Here is a 9081-nt window from a genome sequence, read left to right as displayed (position 1 = left end):
ATGATATTGCACTTTAAAGAAATGTATTTTTGATGTTTTGTTGCAGGAAAGATGAATTAGGGTCATTGGAGAAAAAAGACGCAAAAAGAAGTAAATTTGGAGCGAAAAAGGACCAAAATGTGGAGATAAAAGGACCAAAATGTGGAGTTTTGACCTAGGCCGCCGACGGTGCCCTCGACCCCGCCGACGGTGAGTTTTTCCCAAGGCTATAAGACAAAATTCTCAGAAGTCCACCGACGACGCCCTTGAGGTCGCCGACGGCGAGCTCGACGGTTATGCCTACTTAAGCTTTGGATAATGCCAAATTTTGAAGGGATGCTTAGGCAACTCTTGGGAAAGCTTATCCACAACTTTAAAAGACTACTTTGGCAAAAAAATGGAGAGCCTGGAGAAGGAGGGAAAGAATCTAGGGAGTAATCTAAGTGCTAGAGAGAGTTCTTAGAGATTAGAAAGGTTCCAATATTGTGAGGAATTCTTCGAGAAATTGTATGAGTGGAGGGAAAGTGATTGTAAGAGTGGAGGGAAAGTGAGAGATTTCTTCCTCCTTGCTACTTTGAAGAGGAATTCTATGTGCTGTAAAGAAAGGAAGAGATTCAGAGGAACTTCGAGGAGTGTTCTTGGGGAGAAACTAGAGATAAGTTATTTATTTGTTGTAGTTAGTATGACTTTGATTTTATATATGAATTCTATGTTTTGTTGTGTTTTGCCCATGAGATCTGAGTTGTTTTTTCAGTCTTTCTCTTTGTCTCAAGATTTGTAAAATGGTGATTTGAATTGGTGAAGCCATGAAAATATTTGAAAATGTTTAAGAAATTGTAATGATCTTTTCACTTTGATCTTAATTTACTTTCAATCTGGCCAATTTATTTGTTAAAATATGTTGAGTTTTACAACTGAAGTGAGGATTACATCCAAGATTCAGGGAGGTCAAAGATCTTGCAAGTTGGGTACAAAAAAATAGGGAAATAAAATTATCGGGCGTAGAATTGAAGATTTTAGAGTGACAGACTAAAATCCCCAATTTCTTTCTTATATATTGAATATCACAATTAGACCCTCCTTAGTATCATTAGTTATTTAAGAGTTATTAAATTTACTTATTTATTTCAATTGCCTATTAGTGACAAATAAGCAAATTGAACTTCGTTGTTGTGATTAAAGTAATGCTTTTCTAGAATCTTAGTTCGTAGTTCTAAACCACTCCCTCTGGGATTGATATCTAGGACTCCATTAGAGCCCTATATTACTTGAGCGATATGTATACTTGCGTTGATAAGTGTGACTTTACCATTATTGAATATTTATTATGTCCATATTTATTTTGTATTTTTAAGCATATATAAAGTCACGGTCAGTATGTCATTCCATAAGGTATAATATCACTTACAAGAAAATTCACAATGTCGGCATACCATGGAACACACCACTCATTAAGTTTGAACAGTTTTTCATTTGGAAAATGTTCATTAATTTTTTTTTCAAAATATAGTGATTTTTCTAACTCAAGTCTGGATAAATGATCCGCAATTTGATTTTCAGTTCCCTTCTGATCTACTATTTTAAAATCAAATTCTTGCAAAAGAAGAATTCATCTTATAAGTCTAGGTTTAACATCCCTCTTTTTCATTAGGTACTTAATAACAGAATGATATGTATGCATTACACAATGAGTTCCAATTAAATATGATCTAAATTTTTCAAAGGCATATACTATTGCTAATAGCTCTTTTTTAGTTATTGTATAATTAATTTTGGTTTCATTAAGAGTTTTACTAGCACAGTAAATTACTTTGAAAATTTTATAATATCTTTGTCTTAAAACAACTCCTATAGCATAATCACTAGCATCACACATTAATTCAAAAGATTTTCCGTTTTCCCCAATTTGGCAATTTGGCGAAACTATAATTGGTGCAATGACTAATTTTTCTTTCAATAACTCAAAAGCTTTTAGGCACTCTTTATCAAATTTGAAAATTACATCTTTGTTCAGTAAATTGTATAAAGGCTTAGAAATTTTTGAAAAATATTTAATATATCGCCTGTAAAATCCAACATGTCCTAAAAAACTCCTAATTTCCCTTACATCGGTTGAATAAGGTAAATTAGTGATCACTTGAATTTTAGCAGGATCTACTTCCATACCATTTTCTGATATTTTATGTCCTAATACAATTCCTCCTGCTACCATAAATTGGCATTTTTCCTAATTAAGGACTAATTTTTTCTTCAAAGCGCTTAAGAACTTTTGATAAATGTTCTAAACATGAGTCAAATGAAGTTCCAAACACTGAAAAATCATCCATAAATGCTTCAATTCCTTTTTTAGTTAAATCATAAAAAATTGCCATCATATATCTTTGAAATGTAGCAGGGGCATTACATAAACCGAAGGGCATTCTTAAACCGAAGGTTACATAAACCGAAGGGCATTCTTCTAAAAGAAAATGTACTATAAGGACTGGTAAAAGTTGTTTTCACTTGATCCTCAGGAGTTTTTTGAGTTTGTTGATAAAAAGTATATCCAACCAGAAAACAAAAGTATTTATGCCCAGCTAGTCTATCCAACATTTGATCTAGAAAGGGTAGTGCAAAGTGATTTCATTATATTGGATATGGAGGAAGATAAAAGAGAAATTTTTAGGCACTAATTCTTCATAGTGGAAAGATTTAATTTTCTATAATCAATGCATGTACGCCACCCTGTGACTTGTCTAGTAGGTGTTAACTCATTATGTTCATTCACAGTCACAGTTACTCCTCCTTTCTTAAGAGCGCAGTGAATTGGATTTGGACTAACCCATGCACTGTCTGAAATAGGGCAGATAATTCCAGCATCTAACCACTTTAAAATTTCTTTCTTCGCAAATTCTTTCATAACAAGACTCAATCTCCTTTGGGGATCAACCCTGGGTTTGCAGTTCGCTTCCATATGAATTCTATTTATACAAATTGAAGGACCGATTCCTTTAATATCAGCTATTATCCATCCAAAGCCATCCAAAGGCTTTCTTAAACAAAGGCTTTCTTAAACTTTTTTAGAATTTCATCAACCTTTCTTCTTCTTCCAACATTAATTTTGAAAAAAATTATAACTGGCAAAGTAGAGGAATCACCTAAAAAGGCATATTTTAAATGATCAGGAAGTAACTTCAACTCAAGTTTAGGAGGTTATTCTATTGATGGATAAAATGTTTTATCTATTTATATTGTGTCAAAAATTCCAAAACTTTCTCAAACATAGTTTATATCTTCCTTCAAAAGATCTTCACATTGATCTAATTCTTCTTCTTGCTTGTGTTCCAAATCTTTTACTTTAGGCTTCTCTTCATAATTAGTTTTGAAATGATATTCACTCAGATATCTTATAACATCCATTCTATATCATATATCATCTTTACATTTTGCAGGATATTTCATTGACTTGAAATGTTAAAAGTAACAGTTTGATCATTATCGCACAATGTTAATTCCTCTTTCTGCACATCTATCATTTCTCTTCCTGTAGCTAGGAAAAGTCTCCCCATAATGATAGGCATCTCTTTATCTTCCTCCATATCCAATACAATGAAATCAACAGGAAAGATAAATTGATCCACTTTCATTAGGACATCTTCTATAACTCCTTTAGGGTAGGTTTTTGAACAATCTGCTAACCACAGAGTTACAGTAGTAGGGGTTATTTCTCCTAATCCCAATCTTTTAAATATTGATAATGGCATAAGGTTAATGCTTGTACCTAAATCACATAAAGCTTTCCCATAAAATCTATCTCCTATCACACATGGAATTGTAAAACTACCAGGGTCTTTAAGCTGTTCAGGAAGCTTTTTCTAAATTATAACACTGCACTCCTCACTAAGTGCAACAATCTCATTATCTTCAAACTTTCTTTTCCTATTGAGAATATCCTTCATAAACTTTACATAGCTTGACATTTGTTCTAAGGCTCCAACAAATGAATATTAATTGTAAGCTTCTTAAAAATTTTTAGAAATTTTGAAAATTGCTTATCCAACTTCTGTTGTCGAACTCTCTAAGGAAATGGAGGTGGTGTATTTTCTATGTTATATTTAAGTGGAGAAATAATTCTTTCAGAATCTTTCAGAGTGTCCTCTTTTAGTTCTTCAATTTCTTCTCTATATACTTCAGTTTCTTTTTGAACCTTACCTTCCAACTCTCTTTCGCTTCTAAGTTGAACTGCTTTTATTTGCTCTTTATTTTGGTCTTTTGGATTTATTTCAGTATTACTAGGAAGTGTTCCTTGAGATCTATTACTTAATGAATTTGTGATTTGTCCAAGTTGATTCTCAATATTTCTAATTGTAGCTCCTTAACTTTGTAACAGATTTCTCATTTGTAACACCACTTCTTCTATAAACAACTTCTTCTCCTTAAATTGTGGATTACTGTTGAAACCCGAAGGATAAGTAGATCTATAATTATTATTTCCTTGGTTGTTCTAGTTTCCCAACGAGTTTACTTGATTTTTCCCCCATTACTGATTATTACCACCCGTAGTATTATTCCAATTTGAATATGGGTTATAACAATTTGAATATGGGTTATTCTGCTTGTTATTTATGGCATTCAAAGTTTCTAATGATGCTTGAGAATCTACCATTTTTCCTAATTAATTCTCTTCAATCATAGAGATTAGTTGAGAAAAATTCATTCCAAATTGGTCTAACTTTTTTGAAATTACAACAACTTAATTTGCTAACATAGTAAATGCATCATATTAATTAATATTTGCTACTTTCTTTGGATTTATCCTCTCAAAAGGCCATTGAAAATTATTGGCAGACATTTCTTCAATTAAAGCATAAGCGTCATGAAATTCATGAAATGGTTTTAATGAAATGGTTTTAACATCAATGAACCGCCAGCAGTGGCATCGATAATAGTTCTAAGAGATCCACCTAATCCATTATAAAAATTTTGAATTATTAACCAATCTGGTATTACATGGTGTGGAAACTTCTTAAGAGTTCTTTAAATCGTCCCCATGCTTCATAAATAGACTCCCCTTCAAACTGATTAAAAGATGTAAGATCATTTCTAAGCTTCGCAGTTTTTTATGGTGGAAAATATTTAGCAAGGAATTTTTGCGCTAAATCACCCAAAGTCTTAATAGATCTATGTGCTAACAAATGCAACCACATCTTAGCTTTATCCCTCAGTGAGAAAGGAAATAACCTAAGTCTTATGACATCATCTGATACACCATCATATTTAAATGTAGCACACAATTCTAGAAAATTGTCAAGATGTAAATTTGGATCTTTAGTTGGTGATCCCCCAAACTGATTATTTGATAAAATTTGGATAATAGCAGGTTTAAGTTCAAATGAATTAGCCACTATAGTAGGTTTTCAAATACTACAATGAAGTTAATCTACCGTAGGGTTAACATAATCTCTTAATGGTCTAAATTCTTGATGAATTTTAGCATTTTGATCATTTTGGTTTGCCATTTATATAATTTATTTAGATTTTTCAAAATTTTTAATTTTTTTGGTTTTTCTAATTTTCTTAACTGTTCTCTCTAATTCAGAATCGTACGGCAGTAGTCCTTCAGAACTTGAACTACGCATATACTAACATAAAATTAAAATGTAATAAAATAAAACATATAACAATAAAATACTGTAACAAGATATTCTTACAATAACTCTTATAATTTAAGTAAGAATTTCTAAAATTGACATTTAATTTCAATCAATTTTTGAAATCTTCCCCGACAAAGGCGCGAAAAACTTGATCCCGTTACTACTATATGCAACAGTATAACAATGTATGCGATTGTATTTTTACTTATATTTCTTTACTTTACAACAGTACCAAAAACTTGATCTTGAAGAAAATAAGAGTTTAACTCTTTAATTTATATATATATATTGGGATACTATGCAAGTATACGTATCATTATCAAGTAATATAGGACTTTTTAATTAATCCCCAAATATCAATCCCACGGGGAAAATTGACAATATGCACTTTCAAACAAAAAACTTCTATTTCAAAAAGACAATTGCTTAAACTATAAATAATTTGACAGTAATTAAAAATTAAAATCTTTTTGTTATTTTTTGATATTTTGACAAAACAGTAACAACTTCTAAATAACTTGAGTTTATGTAAACTAAAAGAGCAGAAAATGAAAATATCTTTCTCCTTTTCATGAAACAGTAATAAGTATAGGAATTATATTGTGCAAGTATGCAAATTGTGTTGTGCCAAATAGGAGCAATAATATTCTTTACCCTTACTAGAGATACTATAAAGGACATTGGTTAATTTAAAGTTTGAATAGTTCTGAAGAGCGGCTAAGCAGGGAAGATACCGGCTCTCACTCTAGAGTTCCCTCGGTTCCCTCCATTTGGGGGCTAACATCTCGTATTAAAACCTAAAACAATAAACCAAGTTTGGGGCTTTAACATGTCACATTAAAGTCCTCTAACTCTACACCATTCAAAGTTTATTTCTCAATTTATTTGCACTAAATCATATGAATTACATTCTCATTCATACAACCTCGTGTGATTCTTTCCAATTGTTGACTGAGACAATACCAGCCCTGTTCTTACATGTTCTCACAATAAATTTTAACATCTGGATAGGCCAAATCAAGAAGTAAATGAAGTGCATAGAATTAAATCATCACAACTTCTTTCAACATTAAAGATTAATGCTCTCCAAATCTTCCATCCAACACATTAATTATTTATCATTTTAAGGAGAAAGATAAATAAAACTACTCAGAATCCATGGAGAAATGGAGAAAACAAAACCATGGGAGAAAACAAAACCATGCTTTAGTTTAAAAGTAAAAATCACTGTCAAACCAACAAGAGGCCTTGATTAAAACAAAAAATAGTTAAAAAACAAAGATAAAAACTTATCTCAAATCCTTCACCAAATTCTTGAAGTTCCTTTGAATCACTTCTCTTTTACAACACTCTATACTCTCAAAATAAATCTAAAAACAAAAAGGAAAAAGTAAATTTGTGGTGCCTGAATCTCTCCACAAGATTCTCCACAATATTCCTAGGACACAACACTCTCTCCCTCTTCAAGCACCCGTTTCAAATGTCTCAACTTCCTTCTTTTATAAATTTCCTAAGAGGTGCCTTGGAAATCCTTCAAAATGTGTCAAAATTTGATGATCGATGAATCCTCTAAAGGTTGCCTCCTTTCATAAGTCTTTTAATAATATTTTTTTTCTTAGTGGTCATAATCACCCTCTTAAGCCAATAGGTGCCTCAAATACCTCTTTAAAATTTGGCCAAATGAAGAAAACCGCCAAATAACTTCCTTTGGCGCTTAAGCACGAGGCCTCTAGTGCTTAGGCGTGGCCTTCTCTGTTTCACTGGCGTGTAACCACTGGATCTGGCACATAGGAGCCAAAACACTTTTGCACAAATTTCACATTTTTGCTCCAAATTTGATCCTTTTTCACTCCTTTTAGCATTTTTCAACTTTTCACTTGTATTTAAAGAAAACACACACAAATACTTTCTATTAAAGCGCAAAAATGTGTCTAAAAACACTATATATTTTAGGTGTATCAGCCTCCGTCCTACTCTCATCTCAGCACTCGAGATTGTAAACCTCTGTTCTACTCCCTCGGGATTGTTGGCCTCTGTCCTACTCCCATCTCTGCTCTCGGGATTGTAGAACTTCGTTCTACTCTATTTGGATTGTAGGTCTCTTTCGTACTCCCATCTCTACACTCAAGATTGTAGACCTCCATTCTACTCCATCGGGGTTGTAAGTCTTTGTCCTATTCCCATCTCCAAATTTGGGATTATGGATCTTTGTTTTATTCCCTCAGGATTGTAGGCCTCCATCCTATTCGAATCTCAGAACTTGGGATGTAGACCTCCGTTCTACTGCCTTGAGATTTTAAGAATTCATCCTACTCCCATCTTAGCACCCGAGATTAAAGATCTTTATTCTATTCCCCCGGGATATAAGGCCTCCATCGTACTCCCATCTCAACACTCAGGATCGTAGACCTCGATTCTACTCTCTCAGGATAATAGACATTTGTCCTACTCTAACCGCGACTTTATATATGCTTAAAAATATATGATAAATATGGACGTAATAAATATTCAATAATTGTAAAGCCACACTTATCAATGCAAGTATACGTATCGCTCAAGTAATATAGGGCTCTAATGGAGTCCTAGATATCGATCCCACAGGAAGTAATTTTAGAACTACGAACTAAAAAGCAATACTTTAATCCAATACTTTAATCACAACGAAGTTCAATTTGTTTATCTGTCACTAATAGGCAATTGAAATAAATATGTAATTTTAAGTACTATTAAATAACTAAATATACTAATGAAGGTAAGAATGTGATATTCAATATATAAGAAAGCATCCATCTCTTTATCAAGAAATTATAGTGAATGGATAAAGTGAATCAGTTCAAATTATATTGTGCCAAATAGGAGCATACCTGTTCTTTACCCTTTGGTCCAGGAATAAAAAACATTGACTAATCCTATGCTTGTTTACTGAATCTGCAGCTAGACTGGGAGGATACCGAATCTCACTTCGGAGCTCCCATGTTCCCCTCGCCTGAGGGCTAACATCTACACTTCAACACCCAAACGATAGGACCAAATTGGGGATTTTAGTCTGTCACTTTAAAATCTCCAATTCTACGCCCGATAATATTATTTTTCTATTTATTTACACCCAACTTCCAAGGGCTTTGACCTCCCTGAATCTTGGATGTAATCTTCACTTTGGTTGTAAAACTCAATATATTTTAACAAATCAATTGGCCAGATTGAAGTAAATTAAGATCGAAGTGAAAAGATCATCACAATTTCTTAAACATTTTCATGGCTTCACCAATTCAAATCACCATTTCACAAATCTCAAAAAAAGGAGAAAGAAAGAGAAAACTACTCAGATCTCATGGGGAAAACACAACAAAACTCAGAATTCATATATAAAATCAAAGTCATACAAACTACAACAAGTAAATAAACTTATCTCTAATTTCTCCCCAAGAAAACTCCTAGAAGTTCCTCTGAATCTCTTCCTTTCTTTACA

This window comes from Phalaenopsis equestris, unplaced genomic scaffold (genome assembly GCF_001263595.1).
Source record: "Phalaenopsis equestris unplaced genomic scaffold, ASM126359v1 Scaffold209544, whole genome shotgun sequence".
Classification (NCBI taxonomy): domain Eukaryota; kingdom Viridiplantae; phylum Streptophyta; class Magnoliopsida; order Asparagales; family Orchidaceae; genus Phalaenopsis; species Phalaenopsis equestris.
The sequence above is the reverse complement of the archived record's forward strand: the minus strand, read 5'-3'. Positions refer to the sequence as shown.